This window comes from Sciurus carolinensis, chromosome 13 (genome assembly GCF_902686445.1).
Source record: "Sciurus carolinensis chromosome 13, mSciCar1.2, whole genome shotgun sequence".
NCBI classification, from domain to species: domain Eukaryota; kingdom Metazoa; phylum Chordata; class Mammalia; order Rodentia; family Sciuridae; genus Sciurus; species Sciurus carolinensis.
Genome location: NC_062225.1, coordinates 25932702 through 25955770, shown reverse-complemented (window position 1 = coordinate 25955770; position 23069 = coordinate 25932702). Strand labels below are relative to the sequence as shown.

The following is a 23069-nucleotide window of genomic DNA, read 5'->3' as shown; positions in this document are numbered from 1 at the left end:
CCAAGGCACATTATAATGAAAATGCCTAACATTCAAAATAAAGATAGGATTTTTAAGACCGTGAGAGAAAAGCATCAGATTACATGTAGGGGGAGACCAATACGGATAGCCCCAACTTCTCAAACCAGACTCTAAAAAATAGAGGGGCCTGGAACAATGTATTTCAAGCTCTGAAAGAACATGGTTGCCAACCAAGAATCCTATACCCAGCAAAATGAACCTTCAGATTTGAAGATGAAATAAAATCCTTCCATGATGAACAAAAGTTAAAAGAATTTACAAATAGAAAACTTGTGCTTTGTGTTCTCAACGAAATATTCCATGAGGAGGAAATGAAGAACGACAATGTATGTCAGCAAAGGGAGAAACTACCTTAGAGAAAAATCACTCAAAGGAGAAACCGAGCCAAATTAAAAACCAAAAACAAGCCCAAATGACTGGGAATACAAATCATATCTCAATAATAACCCTGAATGTTAATGGCCTAGACTCATCAATCAAAAGCCATAGACTGGCAGAATGGATTAAAAAGAAAGACCCAACAATATGCTGCCTGCAAGAGACTCATCTCATAGAAACAGACATCCACAGACTAAAGGTGAAAGGATGGGAGAAAACCTACTACCCACATGGACTCAGTAAAAAAGCCGGGGTTTCCTTCCTTATATCAGACAAAGTGGACTTCAAGTCAAAGTTAGTCAGAGGGGATAAAGAAGGACATTTCACACTGCTTAAGAGAACCATAAATCAGGAAGACATAATGATAGTAAATATTTATGTCCCAAACAATGGTGCATCCCTGTGCATCAAACAAATCCTTCTCAATTTCAGGAATCAAATAGATCACAACAAAATCATTCTGGGTGACTTTAATGCACTGCTGTCACCACTAGATAGATCTTCCAAACAAAAATCAACCAAAGAAACCATAGAGCTCAATAACACAATCAATAACCTAGACTTAATAAACATATATAGAATATTCCATCCATCAACGAGCGGATTCACTTTCTTCTCAGCAGCACATGGAACCTTCTCGAAAATAGACCATATGTTATGCCACAAAGCAGCCCTTAGGAAATGCAAAAAAATAGAGATACTGCCTTGTGTTCTACCAGATCATAATGGACTGAGAGTAGAAATCAATGACAAAATAAAAAAGAGAAATTACTCCAACACCTGGAGACTAAATATTATACTATTGAATGAAACATGGATAACAGAAAACATCAGGGAGGAGATAAAAAAATTCTTAGAGGTCAATGAGAATGACGATACGACATATCAAAATCTCTGGGACGCTGTGAAAGTGGTACTAAGAAAAAAATTCATTGCATGGAGCGCATTCCAGAAAAGAATGAAAAGTCAACAACTAAATGACCTAACATTACAGCTCAAAGCCCTAGAAAAAGAAGAACAGAATAACAGCAAAAGTAGTAGAAGACAGGAAATCATTAAAATCAGAGCTGAAATCAATGAAATTGAAACAAAAGAAACAATTCAAAAAATTGAAAAAACAAAAAGTTGGTTCTTTGAGAAAGTAAACAAAATAGACAAACCCTTAGTCACACTAACAAAGAGAAGGAGAGAGAAAACTCAAATTACTAAAATTCATGATGAAAAAGGAAATATCACGACAGACACCACTGAGATACATAACATAATGAGAAGCTACTTTGAAAATCTGTATTCTAACAAAATAGAATCTACTGAAGACATTGACAAATTTCTAGAGACATATGCTCCTCCCAAAGTGAACCAGGAAGACATACACAATTTAAACAGATCAATATCAAGCAATGAAATAGAAGAAGCCATTAAAAACCTACCATCCAAGAAAAGCTCAGGACCCGACGGATTCTCATCCGAGTTCTACAACACCTTCAAAGAAGATCTCATTCCAATACTTCTCAAAGTATTCCAGGAAATAGAAAAGGAGGGTACCCTACCAAACTCATTCTGTGAAGCTAATATCACCCTCATTCCCAAACCAGGAAAAGACACATCAAGGAAATAAAATTTTAGACCAATATCCTTGATGAATATAGATGCAAAGATCCTTAACAAAATATTGGCAAACTGTATCCAAAAACATATTAAGAATATCGTGCACCATGATCAAGTGGGGTTCACCCCTGGAATGCAAGGATGGTTTAACATCCATAAATCAATAAACGTAATACATCATGTCAATAGACTTAAAGATAAGAATCATATGATTATTTTAATTATGCAGAAAAAGTGGCATATTGTTGGGTCTTTCTTTTTAATCCATTCTGCCAGTCTATGTCTTTTCATTGATGAATTTAGGCCATTAACGTTCAGGGTTATTTTTGAGATATGATTTGTATTCCCAGTCATTTGAGCTTGTTTTTGGTTTTTAATTTGGCTTGGTTTCTCCTTCGAGTGGTTTTTCTCTAAGGTAGTTCCTCCCTTTGCTGACCTACATTGTTGTTTTTCATTTCCTGCTCATGGAATATTTTGTTGAGAACATTCTGTAGCGCAGGCTTTCTATTTGTAAATTCTTTTAACTTTTGTTTATCATGGAAGGATTTTATTTCATCTTCAAATCTGAAGGTTAGTTTTGCTGGGTATAGGATTCTTGGTTGGCAACCATGTTCTTTTAGAGCTTGAAATATGTTGTTCCAGGCCCTTCTAGCTTTTAGAATCTGGGTTGAGAAGTCGGCTGCTCTCCGTATTGGTCTCCCCCTATACCAAATCTGATGTTTTTCTCTTGCGGCCTTCAAAATCCTATCTTTATTTTGAATGTTAGGTATTTTCATAATAATATTCCTTGGTGTGTATCTGTTGTGATTTTGTGCATTTGGTGTTCTGTAAGCCTCTTGTATCTGATTTTCTATTTCATTCTTCAGGCTTGGGAAATTTTCTGATATTATTTCATTGAATAGGTTTTTCATTCCTTCGGTTTGTATCTCTGTGCCTTCCTCAATCCCAATAATTCTTAAATTTGTTCTTTTCATGATGTCTCATAGTTCTTGGAGATTCTGTTCATGATTTCTTACCATCTTCTCTGTTTGGGCAACTTTATTTCCAAGATTATATATTTTTTCTTCAGTGTCTGAGGTTCTGTCTTCCAAGTGGTCTAGTCTTTTGGTGATGCTTTCCATTGAGTTTTTTATTTGGTTTATTGTTTCCTTCATTTCAAGGATTTCCATTTGGTTTTATTTTGAGAATCTCTATCACTTTGTTGAAATGATCTTTTGCTTCCTGCAGATGCACTGTCAGCTTATTGGTATTATCATTCATTGCCTGCATTTGCTCTCTTATCTCATCCTTTGCTTCGTGAATCATCTTAATCATGTATAATCTGAAGTCCTTTTCTCACATTTCTTCTAACATACTGTCATTGGATTCTATTAATATAGAACCTAGATTTGTTTGGATCATTTTCTTCCCTTTTTTTTTATGTTGTTCATGTATCTTCCCCTCTAGCAGTGCAGATCTGGGGTATTGCAGATTTCCCCTTATAGGCTTATAGTGGCCCTATAGGTTTCCAAAATCCTTTCTTTAAGGGGAGATCAATATTAGCAGTGCCCAATTCAGACACTATGCAACCTAGACCAAGTAGCCCCTTTGAGGACAATAACAAAATTGTCATAATAAACAGAATGAGTTCAAATATTATCTTCAGTAAAACAAACAGATTTGCAATAAGGACTGCAGTTTCAAATGGAGGACAAAGAGGATGCAGAGGGATGTAGAATGTGGCTGTTAATGGGATTAGAAAAGTTCTAGATAATAAAAGGGTGAGAGTGTAATCAAAAGAAATTGGATGTTAGCATGCAAAAAAGGGAGAAAGAGACTCTGAGGGAACAGGTAAACAAAAGGAAAAGAGAGCAAGAAAAGTAAAGAAATAAAAACTTAAAATTTTTCAATAAGGAGAAAAAAGAAAATCTACAGTATAACAGTCATATAGTAATGACACCTCCCAGTCTTTAGTAGCCAGATGCATGAGAGATACCTGACAATGAGCTTCAATCCTCCAGCAGGTATCTCAGGATAGGATTTGCCCCACCTAAAGATCGGAGCTACAGCTTCCAGGATTATCCAAGGTGGCAGCTCTGCCTTCGAAATGTGTTGGCAAATGGGGAGCTGCAGCTCAGGGTGTGGACGTGGTCAGCTGGAGGTCATGGAGGTGGGATGCAGTTGGTCAGGCAGGGGTCCTGGAGGTTCGGTGTGCTTGGTGTGGTTTTGGGATCCTGGAGTCCTAGTACAATCAGTTGGTCTGGGTTCCCGGTGATAGGGCGCAGTCAGTTGGTCTGGGGGTCCTGGCGGCAGGGAGCAGTCAGTTGATGTGAGGGCCCCAGAGGAAGGGAGTGATCGGTTGGGCTGAGGGATCCTGGAGACGGGGCTCAGTCAGTTTGGTCAGGGGTTCTATGGGGCCTGGCTGTTGTCTCAAATGGCGGCAGCCACGTGTAATCAAACCTGCAGGTATTGTGACAGAGAACTTCCAGGCAACAGCAGGCAGCTGGTGCTCCACTGGAGGTCGGCGATTAGTTTGCTGACTGTTGTCGGATGATCGGGAGGTGAACCTCGTGTGTTGGGTGATGGATAGGTATAAGGCAGGCGATGGACAGGCCAGAGGCAGGCAAATGGTGGATGATAGACACCTGACAGTGTGCAGTCTGCACTCAAAAAAGGCGTTGATATGCTGGCAGACTGCAGGTGATCACAGTAGACAAATGGGGTAAACAGCAGGTGATCGATAAGCAGCAAAAACTGCCTCACCAAGAAACAGATATTCTCTGCTTGAAACCGGAGTTATGGAGCCTCATTTTTGTTCTTTATTAGTGTGTTTGCAGACTGTGAAAAGCTCTTAAAGGCTCTGGATTTTAACTCACTTTTTTCTTTTTCATATTTTAAAGGAATTCAACATTGTAAGACACATTGCATGTTTTTCTATTGATGAATGTTTGTGTTGAAGCCTCAGGAATTAACTTGAGCTAATGGATTTCTGGAGAAAATTAAAGAAAGGCATGTGGAAATAGCATTGTATGGTAAGTTATACCGCACAACCAACGATCAGGTGTGTTAGTGTTAAGCTCAACTTGATCTAGGTTGCTTTTGGTTTGATCCCATGGAGAGTATCTGTTTCAGTTACTTGTCTTATAACTGTGATAAAGAGAATCAAGAATTATTTGCTAATTATATACATATATATATAATATATATGTATATATATGGACTGAGGTGGTTTGGGTGAGTAAATCTGTGGATTTAATCATTTCCCTTGTTGGTAAACTTTTAAGATGCCTAGATTGATTTGTCTAGAGATTTCTTAGAGGCAGTGAGTAGATAGTGTGTGATTCAAGATGTCAAGAGCCCACTGGAAGACAAGCTCATATATAGCATAAAATACTCATATGTAAAGTTCACAAATGAAGTTGAATATTTCATTTATAGGCCTATCTGTTCCAGTATTCCAGTGCTTATTATGATATATGGTATTTTTAGTAGTTGTGTGTGGGATCATTCTTATATGAGAAGAAATCACGGAAGGTTTGGCAGTGTAAAAAATCCTTGGACTATGTAAAATTTTCAAAGTTTTTGTTTGCTTTTTATCTCCATTTCATATCTTGGATAACTTACTTCTGTAATGTTGGTATGTAATGTAAGCCTAATAACTAAGTATCATCAAGTCATATCATTCCTTATATTCTCATAGTCATGAAGTAAATCCATAGCTACTACAAGTTAAGGTGGTAGGTGTAAGGTTGTGTGGAATGTGGTGTATTAGTTGGGTTTCCTTTACTGTAACTAACCCTTGAGATAATCACCTGATAAAGAGAAAATGTTTATTTTGGTTCACAACTGTGGAGATTTCAAGTCATAGACAGTTGGCCCTGCTGCTTTTGGGCTGTGGCAAGGTAGAACATCATTGCCAAGAGAACATGATGGAACAAACTGCTTACCTCATTACCTGGATGAGAAAGACAGAGAGGGGAAGAGGAGGTTTTGGACTTCATTGTCCCCTCCAAGCCCATGCCCTCAATGATAAGAAGATCTCCTACTAGACCCTCCCCACCCTTTTTTTAAGAGTACTGCTTAGTGAACCCAACATCACTCTGTGAGTTATCACCAGCCCCTCCTCTAAAATCTTATTTTGTGACTGCGTCTCACTGAGGTGCTCAGGTTGGCATGGAACTTGAGATCATACTGCTTCAGCCTTCCAAATAGCTGGGAGTGTAGAAATAGCAACATTGTGCCCCTTTTAGTCCCCACCTCCTAAAGATTCCACCATTTCCCAATAGTACCAAACTGGAGGGGAAGGTTTGCCACATGGGCCTTTAGGGACATTCCAAATCAAAATTCGTAGCATGTGTTAAGATCATTTCTGATAGCAATGTAATTTTTACATACTGAAATATTCAGGTCCAATATTCAGTTATAATTAGACAAATGCTATTTGCCTCTCCTGATCTCCAGACATGATAAGTATTTGCCCTTTGTAATTCTATCCACTCAACTCTAGTTTGCAGTAAACCTCACCTTAGCCTCTAAACCAAGTCTTAAATGTGGAAGAATGTACCTAAAGAGATATGGTCCAACACTGTGCGATGTAGCATCAAGTCCTTCCCTGAACTAAACCCTCAGTTTTTATATTGAGGGTATTGTCCCAGGCACAACCCAATCCCAGCAATTAGTACTGATCAGGACGACTGGGACTCATCTTGCTGTAACCTACCCATATCATCTCTATCCCTGACATCCTTCCATGTTCTCTCCATATTCTCATTTGGGTTTTATTAAGAATGGAAACCCTCAAGTCTCTATATGATACCTAGACACTACCAGGTACTGTCACATTTTATTAGTGTCAACTACTTAACTGTTCCTCCTAATATCCCTTTCTCCTGTCTCTATCCTCCATTCCTGTGCACTACGTATTTGTGAAGACGTTCTTTTACCTTTTAATGGAATCATTCCTCTGCAAAGGCCTACTCTTTGCCATTTCCCATACTTTTCTGGAAACTCTATTCTGTCTAAGTCTGAATTTTCTCCTGGCAACCATAACTGAGTTTGTTCTTGCCCTACTTGTGTCTTTTTGAAAACTTAAAGTGCAAGACCAACATAGTTATTCTAGTTTTGGAGAAATTTATGTCACATTTTGTATTTTGTCATGTTTATAAACAGATGGATCATTTATGCCATCTAGCCATCATATACCTGTCAGATATGTTTTCCTATGTTCCAAAAGAGTATTTTATAATTTAACTTTCAAGTTTGAATATGCCTAGTTGTAGTTTGCAAATAAAAATTGTTGTAAAGATTAGTAACAGTGCATATAGTGTGCTTTTAATATTAGAAACAGAAGTAGAAATTATTTTGAAGAACTATTGCAATCATAATTATTTACAGTTTAATCTGGAAGTTAGTACTCCTGTCTTCAGACACTGTTCTTTGCTCTTCTACTTGTAGCTGAATTGAGATTTTTCCTAATGGGTACAGTCCCAATGAGTGATAAGTATGTGAAGATATCACAAGTGAACTCCATTCTCATGTCTCTCACTTTTGTTTTGGTTTTGGTATTTGCTAAAACATATCCAGTGTTATCTACTTTTAGCATACCTGTCATGTGATAGGAACCGTGTAAATGTCTGGCCAGGAATGTGAGTAGAGGTTGATAAAATTTTTGGAGTTCAATTAGGCAGTATCTTTCAAAAGTTTGTGTGTATCCTTCATTCCAGACATTCTATTTCTAGAAATTTAGATATAGTTGTGCATTATGTGTAGGGATAGTTCATTGCATGGTAAGAGAAGACCAAAACACAAACCAAAAATGTGAAAACAACTAGAGGTCCATCAATATGGGTCTGGTTAAGCAAATGATGATACTTTTAGTTATCATGCATACAATGCATGCAATGCACTATGGTAATTAAAAACTTGACCATCCACGAATAAACTGAGAAAAATCAGTATTCTAGAGACAGTGTAGAAATCGTATGTTGTGCTGCTGCTGTGTAGGAAGAAACTATACATATATGTGAAAGTAAATATCCATAAAATATACAAAATATAAATGTAAACACTTGGTAACATCTCGAAGAACACAGAAGGAACTGGGTGCAGTGGAACCTAACTCTTTTCTTTTTCTTTCTTTTTTTTTTTTGGATTTAACTCTTTTTTTAATTGTAAACAAATGGGATACATGTTGTTTCTATTTGTACATGGAGTAAAGGCATACCATTTGTGTAATCATAAATTTACATAGGGTAATGTTGTTTGATTATTTCTGTTATTTTTACCTTCCCCCATACCCCTCCCATCCCTCTTTTCCCTCTATACAGTCACTCCTTCCTCCATTCTTGTCCCCCTCCCACACCCCATTATGTGTCATCATCCACTTATCAGCAAGATCATTTGACCTTTGGTTTTTTGAGATTAGCTTATATCACTTAGCATGATATTCTCCAATTTCATCCATTTTCCTGCAAATGCCATAATTTTATCATTCTTTATGGCTGAGTAATATTCCATTGTATATGTATACCACTGTTTCTTTATCCATTCATCAATTGAAGGACATCTAGGTTGGTTCCACACTCTGGCTATTGTGAATTGAGCAGCTATGAACATTGATGTGGCTGTATCTCTGTAGTATGGTGATTTTAAGTCCTTTGGGTATAGGCCAAGAAGTGGGATAGCTGGGTCAAATGGTGGCTCCAATCCAAGCTCTCTGAGGAATCTCCATACTGCTTTCCAGAGTGGGTGCACTAATTTGCAGCCCCACCAGCAATGTATGAGTGTACCTTTTTCCCCACATCCTCACCATCACCTATTGTTGCTTGTGTTCTTGATAATCGTCATTCTAATTGGAGTGAGATGAAATCTTAGGGTAGTTTTGATTTGCATTTCCCTTATTACTAGAGATGTTGAACATTTTTTCATATATCTGTTGATTGCTTGTACATCTGTGAAGTGTCTGTTCATTTCCGTAGCCCATTTGTTGATTGGATTATTTGTTTTCTTGGTGTAGAGTTTTTTGAGTTCTTTATAGATTCTGGAAATTAGTGCTCTATCTGAAGTATGATTGGCAAAGATTTTTCTCCCACTCTGTAGGCTCTCTCTTCACATTTCTGATAGTTTCCTTTGCTGAGAGAAAGCTTTTTAGTTTGAATCTATCCCAGTTGTTGATTCTTGCTTTTATTTCTTGTGCTATGGGAGTCCTGTTAAGGAAGTCTGATCCTAAGCCAACAAGTTGAAGATTTGGACCTACTTTTTCTTCTATAAGATGCAGGGTCTCTGGTCTGATTCCGAGGTCCTTGATCCATTTTGAGTTGAGTTTTGTGTAGGGTGAGAGATAGGGGTTTAATTTCATTCTATTGCATATGGTTTTCCAGTTTTCCCAGCACCATTTGTTGAAGAGGCTATCTTTTCTCCATTGCATGTTTTTGGACCCTTTGTCTAGTATGAGAAAATTGTATTTATTTGGGTTTGTGTCCATGTCTTCTATTCTGTCCCATTGATCTACCTGTCTATTTTGGTACCAATACCATGCCATTTTTGTTACTATTGCTTTGTAGTAGAGTTGAAGATCTGGCATTGCAATACCCCCTGCTTCGCTCTTGCTACTGAGGATTGCTTTAGCTATTCTAGGTTTTTTATTCTTCCAGATGAATTTCATAATTGCTTGCTCTATTTCTGCAAGGTACATCATTGGGATTTTAATTGGAATTGCATTGACTCTGTATAGCACTTTAGGTAGTATGGCCATTTTGACAATATTAATTCTGCCTATCCAGGAACATGGGAAATCTTTCCATCTTCTAAGGTTTTCTTTAATTTTTTTCTTTAGTGTTCTGTAGTTCTCATTGTAGAGGTCTTTCACCTCTTTTGTGAGATTGATTCCCAAGTATTTTATTTTTTTCGATGCTATTGTGAATGGGGTAGTTTTCCTAATTTCTCTTTCTGAAGATTCATCACTTATGTATAAAAATGCATTGGATTTATGAGCATTGATTTTATAACCTTCTACTTTACTGAATTCACTTATGAGTTCTAAAAGTTTTCTGTTGGAATTTCCAAGTTCCTCTAAATATATAATCAAGTCATCAGCGAACAGGGATAGTTTGAGTTCTTCTTTTCCAATTCGTATCCCCTTAATTTCTTTGGTTTGTCTAATTGCTCTGGCTAGAGTCTCAGGATGATGTTGAATAGAAGTGGTGAAAGAGGGCATCCCTGCCTTGTTCCAGTTTTTAGGGGGAATGCTTTCAGTTTTTCACCACTTAGAATGATATTAGCCATGGGCTTAGCATAGATGGCCTTTATAATGTTAGGGAATGTTCCCACTACCCCAATTTTTTCTAGTGTTTTGAGCATGAAGGGATGCTGTATTTTATCGAATGCTTTTTCTGCATCTATTGAAATAATCATGTGATTCTTAACTTTAAGTCTGTTGATATGGTGAATGACACTTATTGATTTCCAAATGTTGAACCAACCTTGCATCCCTGGGATAAAACCCACTTGATCATGGTGCACTATCTTTTTAATATGTTTTTGTATGCGATTTGCTAAAATTTTGTTGAGAATTTTTGCATCGATGTTCATTAAGGATATTGGTCTGAAATTTTCTTTCCTTGATGTGTCTCTGTCTGGTTTAGGTATCAGGGTAATATTGGCTTCATAGAATTAGTTTGGGAGGGTTCCCTCCTCTTCTATTTTATGGAATACTTCGAGAAGTTTTGGAATGAGCTCTTCTTTAAAGGTTTTGTAGAACTCGGCTGAGAACCCATCTGGTCCCGGACTTTTCTTTGTTGGTAGGCTTTTGATGACCTCTTCTATTTCATTGCTTGAAATTGATTTATTTAAGTTGGGTATGTCCTCCTCGTTCAGTTTAGGTAGTTCATATGTCTCTAGAAATTTGTTGATGTCTTCGAGGTTTTCTGTTTTGTTGGAGTATAGATTTTCAAAATAGCTTCTAATTATGTTTTGTATTTCACTTGTGTCTGTTGTGATGTTTCCTTGTTCATTCCGAATTTTAGTAATTTGAGTCTTCTCTCTCTTTCTCTTTCTTAGTATAGCTAAGGGTTTATCAATTTTATTTTTTCAAAGAACCAACTATTTATTTTTTTAATTTTTCCGATTGTTTCTTTTGTTTCAATTTCGTTGATTTCGGCTCTGATTTTAACTATTTCCTGTCTTCTACTACTTTTGGTATTGGTCTGCTCTTCTTTTTCTAGGGCTTTGAGCTGTTAAGTCGTTTATTTGTTGATTTCTACTTCTTTTGTTGAATGCGCCCCATGAAATAAATCTTCCTCTAAGTACTGCTTTCATAGTGTCCCAGAGATTTTTGATATGATGTGTCTTTGTTCTTGTTTACTTCTAAGAATTTTATTATTTCCCTCCTGATGTCTTCTGTTATCCATTCATCATATAATAGTGTATTATTTAATCTCCAGGTATTGGAGAAGTTTCTGTTTTTTATTCTGTCATTTATTTCTAATTTCAATCCATTATGATCTGATAGAGTACAAGGTAGTATCTCTATCTTCTTGTATTTGCTAACAGTAGCTTTGTGGCATAAAATATGGTCTATTTTAGAGAAGGATCCATGTGCTGCTGAGAAGAAAGTGTATTCGTTCTTTGTTGGATGGTATATTCTATATATGTCGGTTAAGTCTAAATTGTTGATTGTGTTATTGAGATCTATGGTTTCTTTATTCAATTTTTGTTTGGAAGATCTATCCAGTGGTGAGAGAGGTGCGTTAAATCGCCTAGTATTATTGTGTTGTGGTCTATTTGATTTCTGGAATTGAGAAGGATTTGTTTGACGTACGTGGATGAGCCAATGTTTGGGGCACAGATATTTATGATTGTTATGTCTTGCTGATTTATGCTTCCCTTAAGCAGCATGTAATGTCCTTCTTTATCCCTTCTGGCTAGTTTTGACTTGAAGTCCACATTATCTGAAATGAGGATGGATACTCCAACTTTTTTGCTGTGTCCATGTGCATGGTATGTTTTTCCCCATCCTTTCACCTTTAGTCTATGGGTATCTCTTTCTATGAGATGAGTCTCTTGCAGGCAGCATATTGTTGGATCTTTCTTTTTAATCCAATCTGCCAGTCTATGTCTTTTGATTGATGAGTTCAGGCCATTAACATTCAGGGTTATTATTGTGATATGATTTGTATTCCCAATCATTTGACTCATATTTGTTTTTTGACATGATTGGGTTTCTCCTTTATTTGGCTATTCCTTTAGGCTAGCGCCTCCTGTTGGTGATTTGCAACGTTGTTTTTCATCTCTTCCTCATGGAATATTTTGCTGAGAATGTTCTGTAATGCTGGCTTTCTTTTTGTAAATTCCTTTACCTTTTGTTTATCATGGAAGGATCTTATTTCATCGTCAAATTTGAAGGTAAGTTTTGCTGGGTATAAGATTCTTGGTTGGCATCCGTTTTCTTTCAGGGCTTGGTAGTTCCAGGCCCTTCTAGCTTTTAGGGTCTGGATTGAAAAATCTGCTGATATTCTTATTGGTTTCCCTCTGAACGTAATTTGATTCTTTTCTCTCGCGGCCTTTAAAATTCTGTCTTTATTTTGTATGTTAGGTATTTTCATAATAATGTGCCTTGGTGTGGGTCTGTTGTTATTTTGTATATTTGGAGTCCTATAAGCCTCTTGTACTTGGTTTTCCATTTCATTCATCAGATTTGGGAAATTTTCTGATATTATTTCATTGAATAGATTGTTCATTCCTTTGGTTTGTTTCTCTAAGCCTTCCTCAATCCCAATAATTCTTAAATTTGGCCTTTTCATGATATCCCATAATTCTTGTAGATTCTGTTTATGATTTCTTACCATCTTCTCTGTTTGGCCAACTTTGATTTCAAGATTAAATATTTTATCTTCAATGTCTGAGGTTCTGTCTTCCAGGCGTTCTATCCTATTGGTTATGCTTTCTATGGAGTTTTTAACTTGGTTTATAGTTTCCTTCATTTCAAGGATTTCAGTTTGTTTTTTTTTTTTTTTCAGTATCTCTAACTCTTTATTGAAATGATCTTTTGCTTCCCGTATTTGCTCTTTTAACTGTTGATTGGTGTGACCATTTAATGCCTGCATTTGCTCTTTCATCTCCTTCAATGCCTGCATTTGCTCTTTCATCTTCTCGTTTGCTTCCTTGATTGTTTTAATAATGTACATTCTGAACTCCCTTTCTGACAGTCCTTCTGCTGTGCTGTCATTGGGTTTTATTGATATAGTATCTAGGTTTGTTTGGGACATTTTCTTCCCTTATTTTCTCATATTGTTCAGATATCAGTGGGACTCTGAGATATTGCAGATTTCCTCTATTGGCTTATAGTGTCCCGGTAGATTTCCAGTGTATCACCTCCCAGCCTTCAGTAGCCTGAAGTCTTGGAGGAACTTGATAATGCAGTGCTTCCAAAGAAAGCTGCCCCTAGCCCGCTACTGGGTCCAGGGCTGGAGGCTGGTTCTGTGTGGAAATCCTCTCACTGGGTGGGCCTGCTCCAAGAAGCTGGTTGTAGACAGGGCCTGCTGCCACTGGAGGGAGCTGGGTTGCTGGGGGAAAGCCTCTTGCTGTCTGCCCTGGTCCCAGAAGCTGCCTGCAAGCCGGGGCACACCACTGGGTTCAGGGCTTGGGGTTGTCTCCCTGGGGGAAAGCTCTCACTGGGCGTTCCTGCTCTGAGAACCTGGTTGTGGAGCAGGCCTGCCGTGGGAGGGAGCAGGACTGCTTTGGGAAGTCTCTCGCTGCCCTGCCCTGCTCCGAGAAGCTGCCCACTGTCTGGGCCTGCTGCCCTGGCCGAGCTTCACCCGGTGGGAGAGATTCACCCAGCAACTCTATGTTGGTCCGAGTCTCTCAATACCTCCCCTTCTTAAATCCTGAGTTCTGGAGCAACGGGAGATGCAGTCACCCTCTACTCCGCCATCTTGGATCTCTTGGAATTTAACCCTTTAATCCAGGACCAGCAGATTTGAATTCAGGAGTGCTCACAGGAACTCACAGACCTGTGCTACAGGCCTCCAGCCAAGTGGGCGCTGTGGGCGCCAGAGTCCCGTATGTAAGTCGAGCAACACAGCAAGCGGGTATGTGACACCATTACTACGGGAAGTGGCGAAGGCACAGTGGTGCCCGGCTGCACTCCTTGGGTAGCTGCCTGGCGCACTCCCGTCCAGCATCTTGTTACGGCACCAATGCCACTGTGACGGCCTTGACCCGCTTGGCATCGGGTGGGCGGCAACTTGGCGCCCAAGTGAGCTAATGGCATCCTGTCCGCAGGGGCTGAGGCCGGGGACGCGACTTTTCTGGACGTCACTCAGCAAAGAGGAAGGGCGGAAACCGCATCCCGGAAAGGTGATATGCCCTGCTGCTGGGTTGGCCCTTCTGGCTCGTACCTTCTGGAGTGGGCTCCAGCTCTTGTGGTCTCAGCCTCGCCCTGTCGCCGCAGCGAGCTTGGCCCTTCTGCCTGGGATTAGAGCCTTTGACCCTCCCTGTGCCTCCAGCAGAAGCTGAAAGAAATGGCGTGGGATGTTCTGTGATTCGCCCCACCCTTTTAGAAGTGAGGCTGTGTCCCTTTCTCCTCGGGTCAGGTATGCCTTTGAGGCGGGCCATGGTGTTGGGAACGCTCCTTAATCGTCCAGATAGAACGTCCCCTTGAATTCCTCAGGTTGTGTTATTGTTTGGCACAGAAAATATGAGTAACAAGATTTAAATTCGAATGAATCCCTCAGTACCTGCCTGAGACCTTCTATGAAAACTAGGTTTGTGTCCATGCCAGGAATCACTGAAGGCACACAGGTGCTTCCTAATGGGTGGCCAGATGGTCAGTTTTGAGACTGTGTGCCAAGTTGCAGTGAAAACGTTTACTCTTCGAAATCTTCCTCTTCTCCCTTCCAAACTTCATTGAGTCCTTCTGATTTTATCTCCTGAATATCTTTTGAATCTGCCAGCTCTTCTCCTTCAGCATCCTAACACAGGTCTTGCCTGACCTGTTGCAGTTGAGTGCAGTAGTGTCCCTACATTTATTCTTTACTTTCTTCCAGTCTGTTCTTCGCACAAGTCTTCTAAGTAGGTCATTAGGAACAATTGAGAGCCCAGCACAGTGGTGCATGGCTATAATCCCAGCTACTTGGGAGCCTTAAAGCAGGAAGAGCACAAGTTCCAATCCAGGTTCAGCAATTTAGTGAGACCTGGTCTCTTTTATAAAAAAAAAAAAGTGTGAATAGCTCAGTGGTGAAGTGCTCATGGGTTTAGTTAGCCTCAGCACCCAAACCATGTTGAAATTGAAATGGAATTACAGGGTAGCTCATAGATATCAGTGTAAAGCATTATTTTAAGAATAAAAACAATCTGCTTACATAGTCTGTGAGGCCCTGTGTGGTGTGGGATCCTCTCTGCTTCTCCAGTCCCACTTCTTACTGCTCTTGACTTTCTGTGCTTAAGATATATTGAATTCACCATACTTACTTCTAACTTGTCCTACAGAAGTGAGCTCAAATAATACTTTTCAGGGTTGACTCCTAGCCTTTTTAAGTGAAGCTCACAGTCCCTTTCTATTTGAAGAGTTTTCTGTTCAAAAATGAACTTTAAATTTGATGCTGTCAGTTGTATGAAAACTTAAAAAATCATGTTTAGTTAAAGAATTAAATTTAAAGTGTTGCACTGTGTTTGTAATAATAACTCCTTAGTATTGGTACTAAGGTTAGAGTTTGTGAGGGATACAAAAGTTCTGGTCATCTGATTTTAGCTAGTCCTGATTTGTGGAGGCCTTATCTGTTGCCTTTGATCTGTTTTCAAGATGGGGAGATGGGAAGAAGGAATTATTACCAGACAGGGATGAATAAGTAAAGTAGCAGAAATCAAAGCAGAGGGAAGGGACATGCTGTGTGGGCAGGGACTCTGGCTTTCCAGAAGCCTTTATTCTATGCAGGAAGACAAGGCTAACATACAATTTGGCTAACAAAGAATGTATCTCCTAGGTGGAAAGACTATCTCCCAGTTGGACAGGATGCCTGAGATTGATTGATTACTTTCAAAGTCCCTTTGCAAAAGGTAAGCAAAAGTTAATTCAATATTCCTTCAGAAATCTAAATTCGCCCTGTTGAAGACTGGGGTATTTTTTTCTTTTTCTCTTTTGAAATTGATATGGAATTTTAATTTACATATATATTTATATATCTATTTTTTAACACTACATGAAATTCATAAAATAAAAATTGTTGGGGTTGGGAGTTTAACTCATTTGGTAGAGTACTTGCCTCAAAAGCATAAGGTCCTTGGTTCAATCCCAGTACCACAAAAAAAAAAAAATGTTCACTACAAGTTTTTAAAAAACTTTCCTCAATGTGTACAGCATAAATATAGGTTCCTTTTTGGGGTAGAGGTTAAAAGCTCCACTATCTGGCTTCTAGGTGGAACCTGCAGGGAAGGTGTGTTCTCAGGTTTCTGCCTGGGCCACATAGCTAGCAGGAAGTTGGGTGGTTATATCCGGCAGAGGAACACCACAGACTGCAGAGAGATGGTGTTATCAAGCTGGGACTTTCTGTGGTGGGGAGCTTCCTTGCTTGGAGATGTTCTTTTGGGATGCAGCTGCTCATAAGCATGCTACAGTTGGCCTTTGTAGAGTGGACATTGTCTCTGCCATCTTCACTCATCTGACTGATTTTTACACATGTGCAAGCAATGGAACCCTTATTTGTGACTGTCTCTGGGACTAGGAGTCACAACTCAGGCATCCATATGATCCACAGTATCATACAGCCAGGGCTGGGTGTGGGGAAGTAGAGTGTTGACATTCAGGCAGCTTGACTTCATTGCTTCTGTGCTTGGCCACTCTATTAGACCACCTTCCTTGAAATGGAAAATATTTAAAAACAAACAAAAATGACCCAACACCTGACATTGGTGGCTCAAACTGCCAGATTCCTAGCACTCCACAATGAAATTGTGATGCCAGACATTCATTTTTTTAATGTGAAAGTAGTTTTATTTACACATAAAACTTTTTTTAATTATTTTTTAGTCATAGATGGACACAATATCTTCATTTTATTTACTTATTTTTTATGTGGTTGGGAGTGTTGAAACCAGTGCCTCACTCATGCTAGTCAAGCACTCTACCACTGAGCCACATACCCAGCCCTGCACATAGATATTAAGAATTAATCTTGTTTTAAATTGGGGCTGGGGATACAGCTCTGTCAGTAGAGTGCTTCCCTTGTAAGCACAAGGCCCTGGGTTTGACCCCAACACCGCAAAAAAAAAAAAAAAAAAAAAAAAGAGAATTATTCTTGTTTTAAATTATGCTGTTTGTTGGGATTGGTGAACTTTTTGTGTTTGTCTTGATCATGGTGACCTCTAGTCAGAGTACATGTATTGAGACCACAGGGATATCATAGTACTAGAAGGGACCCGACTGCATCCACTGTATAGGGACAGCTTGGATTTGCATACTTCAAAAATTTCAAGGTAAATTTACTTCTTAGCTCTCAGAGCCATGCCATGGAAAGCTTATTCTATCCAGGGATATTATTTATGAAATTACAGTGATTTGGGTTGCATCTGATAAATTCCCACCTGCTGCCCACGATGCACAGCTTTCACAACTTGCTACTCAGTGCCATAGCTGCTTGGTGGCTTGTGTACTTAAGCCTTTGTGCCATTGCTTCATACAACATTGTTTTAGAAGCATGGCCAAGTGTAGCCAGACTGGAAATATGGAGAAAGTCCTTCAGTCTCTCTCCTTTCAATCTGTCTCACACATATGGTATTCAGCTAAATAATTACTTCCCAAAATAATATTAAGTAACAGCTTCCCTGTTTTTTATGGTGTCTTGGTGACCATCTTTTCCTGCCCTCCTCCAGGAACCAGCCTACCTCTGCTGAGGTGGGTGTTGTAGATTTCATTTTCCCTGCTCTGCACCAAAGAAGGCAGTACCTAACTGAATCTATAGAACTGAGGATTCTCCATGAGGATCTATGCAGTAAATTCTCACTGCTATCTGCTTAGAAGTCTGTATGTTCTAGTTAACTACCAGCCAATAGTACTGTAACTTTGTATTGAAAATTGATTCCCACCAATATTTTTTTAAATTTGGGCTACTATTTTTAATAGAGGCCATGAATATATGAACAAATTATTTGAACACTGGTTTTCAACCTTGTCACATTCCATTTTCCATTTGTAGCAATGCTTCTTAATGTATCCTTTGCTCCCCATAAATATTTATAGATGAATATAATTTACTTCAAACCATACTTTCAAAGAAGTCATTATAATGCCTTAACTATGAATAATACACTAAATTTATAATTAAGTCATATATATTTCAGTATCTAAATTAATGAACATTAGCACACTAGAAGATAAAAGGAAAGAGGTGTTTATACTATGAATGCAAGATCTACAAATATAGATCGTGACCTAGGTTGTATTTCCAAAACAGTGAACAACTCAATAGATTTCCAAACAAAATGAAATACAGTCTTCACTTTGTTGATCAGGTGATTATTGTCCTGAGACATTCAATGGACATAATTGTCCAAAAATACTTTATTTGTGAATCAGAGTTAGGATCCAAAACTTAGATAAAGAGCAGGTTTTTTTAAGCAACTATTAACGTTGACTAGTATGTTCACGAGTCATTTAGTATGTGGAACTCAAGTAACACATACATTTATATATTCAGTGAGCCTTTAGAGTGAGCTTTTTCTTCCTTCAGATGAGTGGAAGAGAGGTTTGTAAATTAGCTTCTAGAAGAGTAGAAACCCTCCTTGTATCTCACAGTTTTTGGTGTCTTCAGATTTGAATAAATATATAACTGAATTTTAGCACACATTGTCTCTCTGTTTCATTCTCTCTGACAGAGTTTTGAAGCCAAACTTGCTCCAGAAGAACCCTTCTTCCTCTGGATCTTTTTAAGAAAATTCGAGAACAAAATGAAGAGCTTGGATTGATTATTGATTTAATGAATACTCAGCACTATATGAGTCAGAGGTAAATTGAACCTTTAACTGAAGGGAACATTTTTTTGTTTTTTTGTTTTTCCTCCAACCAAGGATTGAACTTGAACTGAAGTGCACTCAACCACTAAGCCCCATCCCCAGTCGTATTATGTATTTTTTTTAGAGGACAGGGTCTCACTGAGTTGCTTGGTGCCTTTCTGTTGCTGAAGTTGACTTTGAACTCGCCATACTCCTGTCTCAGCCTCCCCAGCTGCTGGGATTGCAGGTGTGCACATTCTTCATTATGATGTTAAAATAATTCATAGTAATTCAGTAACGATTTCATAATTTTCATCTTATGCTCATGTGAAGCCTGGCCTTCTTCCATGGGTAATAATTTTAAAAGGAAACCAAATGGTTTCCTGAATTACATGCATTTAATTGCTCTCTCATAACGAGATTGTAGACATGAACTGTTTGGTCACCATTGCTACTGTTTGTACCCAATCTTTTTTTCATCATCTTCAATGAAAAGTCAATAACCTATAAAAGGTAATTCTCTTTTCTTCCTCCAGCCCCTGGTAACCTCTAATCTACTTTTTGTCTCTCTAACTTTTCCTATTCTTGGCACCTCATAGAAATGGAATAATAATCTTTGTCCTTCTGTGTCTAGCCCATTTCACTAATTATGTTTTCAAGATTCATCCATTTTGGGGCATGTTTCAGAATCTTATTCCTTTTCATGGCTAAATATTTCATTGTGTGCATGTGCCACCTTTTGTTTATCCTTCATCTATTCATAGGCACTTGGGTGTTTCTTGGGCTATAGTGAATATTGCTGCTATAAACATTGGTGTACAGATGTTTCTTTTTTGGTATTTTGCTGTTGGGGATTGAACCCACAGGAACTTTACCATTGAGCCTGATCCCCAGCCCTTTTTAATTTTTATTTTGAGACAGGGTGTCACTGAGTTGCTTAGGGTCTTACTAAAGGTAGCCTCAAGCATGTGATACTCCTGCCTCAGCCTCCCGAGTCACTGGGAGTACATCGTGTGCCACCCTGCTGGACTGCTGTATAAATATTTGTTTGAATCCTTGCTTTCAGTTTTTCTACATGTCTAACTATGAATAGAATTACTGGGTCACATGGTCTTTGACCTACTGAGAAACTGCTGTACTTTTGCAGTGTTATCTTCCTGTTTTTAAGCTGTTGTCCTAAATGTCACATAGATACAGAGAGACACAATACTTATAGGTTTTTATTATATCCACTAATACCTTCAGCTTTAATGTTTATGAACTGATGAATGTCTTGTTTCATCTGTACCTCTACCTGTGTCACCCCATTCTGTAGTATTTGAAAGCAAGGCTCAGATGTGATATAATTTTATTTCTAACTGTTTGGTGAGTGTATTTTAAATGTATGGACTTTTATTTTTTATATCAGTTCTTGAATGGCACATATCCCATCAGTGCTCAAACTTGCAATTAGCTCCTAAATGCCATAAAATATTGTCACATTGCAATTAGTTGTTAAGACTCTTATGTCTTATTTAATCCACAGATTCCCTTTCATGTCTCTCTTAACTCCTCCAACTGTGCCTTGAAATTTATATATTAATCAGGTAGTGTCTGTGGTATGAGATTTTGACAACTGCATCCCCATGTGTTGTTAATATTTTTATCTAGTCCTTTTCTGTCTGCAAACTGGTACTTGGATCTAGCTTGTTCATATTCAGACTTGTTTTCTCTGTCTCTCTCTTTTTTGTGTGTGGCAAAACTGTTTCAGAAGTGACATTGTATTTGCTCTTCTCTGAGGAAGCTTATCAATGAGTGGTTATCTCTTTCTCTGATGTTAGCAGTTCTTGATGATTGGTCCATCAGTTATTTTGAGACTTCAAAAAATAGAAAGGTCAATAATTCTTTCTTCCTTTATTATCTGTGGATTTTTCTATAAAGACAAGTTTCCCCTTATCAACTGGAGGCCCAGTTGTGTAGGCATGATTCTTTCCTTTTGTTTAAATTTGTACAGTGAGTTGAAATAGTAGAATTTTGTTTAATTAATTTACTTTTTATATCATTATGAACGCCATGCCCTTTTTTTTTTTTGTTACTGAGGTACAAGTTGAAGCTCTGTCTTTGGATGTTTGGAGCACCTCAATTTGGTGCCTGAGACATTTCAAAACAAAATTTTGGAATCTTTGTTCACTATTTTTGCTATTTGTATAAAAATGTTCCAGGGTCATCTTGTTCATTTTGAGCCCCAGCCTGAATCAATGTACTTAGATTCCTTTTAGTGGGAATGATACTTAGAGACTACCATCTGAGTGCTAGAGATATGCATTGCTACCAGGCTGAAAGTGTTCCTAGGCTTTTTCTGTGAAATTATGTTTGTAGGTGTTTATAATGTAAAAACTTGGGTTCATGCTGATATTTTCCAATTAACTCCTGAGCTATAGTCTTTTCACTTACCCTCTGTCTGAGCAAAATTCCAGGTCAAGTATACTTAAGTAACCTATCTTAGGTGCTTTTTTCCTTTGCATTCAAACCTCTTGCCAAGGTATAGGCATAGCAGTTGACACCAATAAAGAACAAAAGAAACATTTCATTACCCAGCTACTGTATTAGGTACTTCCTGCAAATTACTTCTTTTGTGCACCTATTGCTGGGGATTGAATTCAGGGCCTTATGCATGCTGAACACCTGTTGTACTAGTAAGGTTCACCTCCAGCCTCTACTTCCTTCAATCCTTGCAGTAAGCCTATAAACATGTTTTATTATTATCCTCACTTTACTGATCAGAAAGATGAGGTCCAGGTAGGGAGGTAACCTCAAAGACATAGAGTGAATCAGTGGTAGAGCGCAGATTCAAATCTATTTCCATCTCACACTGCTTCCCATGTCTGTCTTTATTACAGAGATCTGGAAAGACAAGTGACAAGGTAGATCTTCCATGTGGGCCAGGCAGAACAATACACCTCATCATCTCTGACTATCCTCCTTGCCTGAAGTACAGCTTCAATTTCTTCTACACTGGGTGTATATATAAAACAGGTGGATCCTTGCTGTGTGGATGAAATCCTTTCTGGCAACATGAAGAAATCTCCTCTAGTCCGTGGTCAGTTAATTTAAAGAATCCAGTTCTCAAATAAGAAAAGGAAGATTCGGAGGCAAGCAAAGGTGTTCCTCAGCCTCTCTCTCTCACACACTGACACAGGACCAGGCATGCACTCTCACACACAGTACAACTAAGCTGTTAAGACAGCTTCTATAGTACGCTGGTTTACAAGAGTCTTATCTATTGAATGAAGCACAGTTACAGAATGATTCATCAGTGCAACCACATTGGTTTTTCTGGGAGAACTCATAGTAAATAACAGTATTTGGAATGAAAAAGAGCTAACACTGATATCATGAGTTTGACTTAGAACTTCTGTTTGTCTGCATGTGTGGTACCAGGGATGGTACCCATGGCCTCACACATGCATGGAAGTGCTTTTCCACTGAGCTCCACCGGCTTAGCACAAATTTGAAATTCTTTAACACAACATTGAACTCTTGGAACTCCCTTCACTTCAAGTCAAATACTCTAAATTTCTGGTGGACTTTTTAAAATTTATTTTTATTTTAATTTTTTGATACTGGGAATGGAACCCAGGGGCACTTTAGTACAGACCTACATACCCAGCCCTGGTTTTTTTTTTTTTTTTTGGTTTTGTGTTTGTTTTGTCTTTTTGAGTTAGGGTCCCACTAAGTTGCTGAGGATCTATCCTCCTGTCGTAGCCCCCCAAGTTGCTGGAATTTCAGGCATGGGTCACTGCACCTGGCTTCTCTTAGAAAAGCAACAAAACTATTGCTTATATATCTTTTAAAACAAGCATCATAGGTTTACCAGAATATGGAACTTTCAAGAAGCATTTTGGAAAGAAGCCAGTTAATGCTACAATCTCTATATTTTCAAAAGAACAAGTCTCAAGTATAAAGACCTGTTGTTCTGAGACTTTCTTTGCTCCTGCCTCCCTATAACACCCAGAACCAAGTCCTGTGTACTCACTCCTGAATCTTGGGGGAGCAGACACTAGTTATTGACTGTGGTAGCATCATCTGGTAGGAACAGTGAGTGTGTAGGTCAACACTGG

At 38.5% G+C, this 23069-nt stretch overlaps 1 long non-coding RNA gene across 1 annotated transcript; it reads left to right on the top strand.

Annotated features, from left to right (window-relative positions):
• The first annotated feature begins 4891 nt into the window (after positions 1–4891).
• Positions 4892–22576, top strand: LOC124963101 (uncharacterized). The gene is made up of 4 exons (XR_007104656.1): positions 4892–5018; positions 15966–16038; positions 18853–18982; positions 21849–22576. It is a non-coding gene; the product is annotated as an uncharacterized LOC124963101 (long non-coding RNA).
• The last annotated feature ends 493 nt before the right edge of the window (positions 22577–23069 follow it).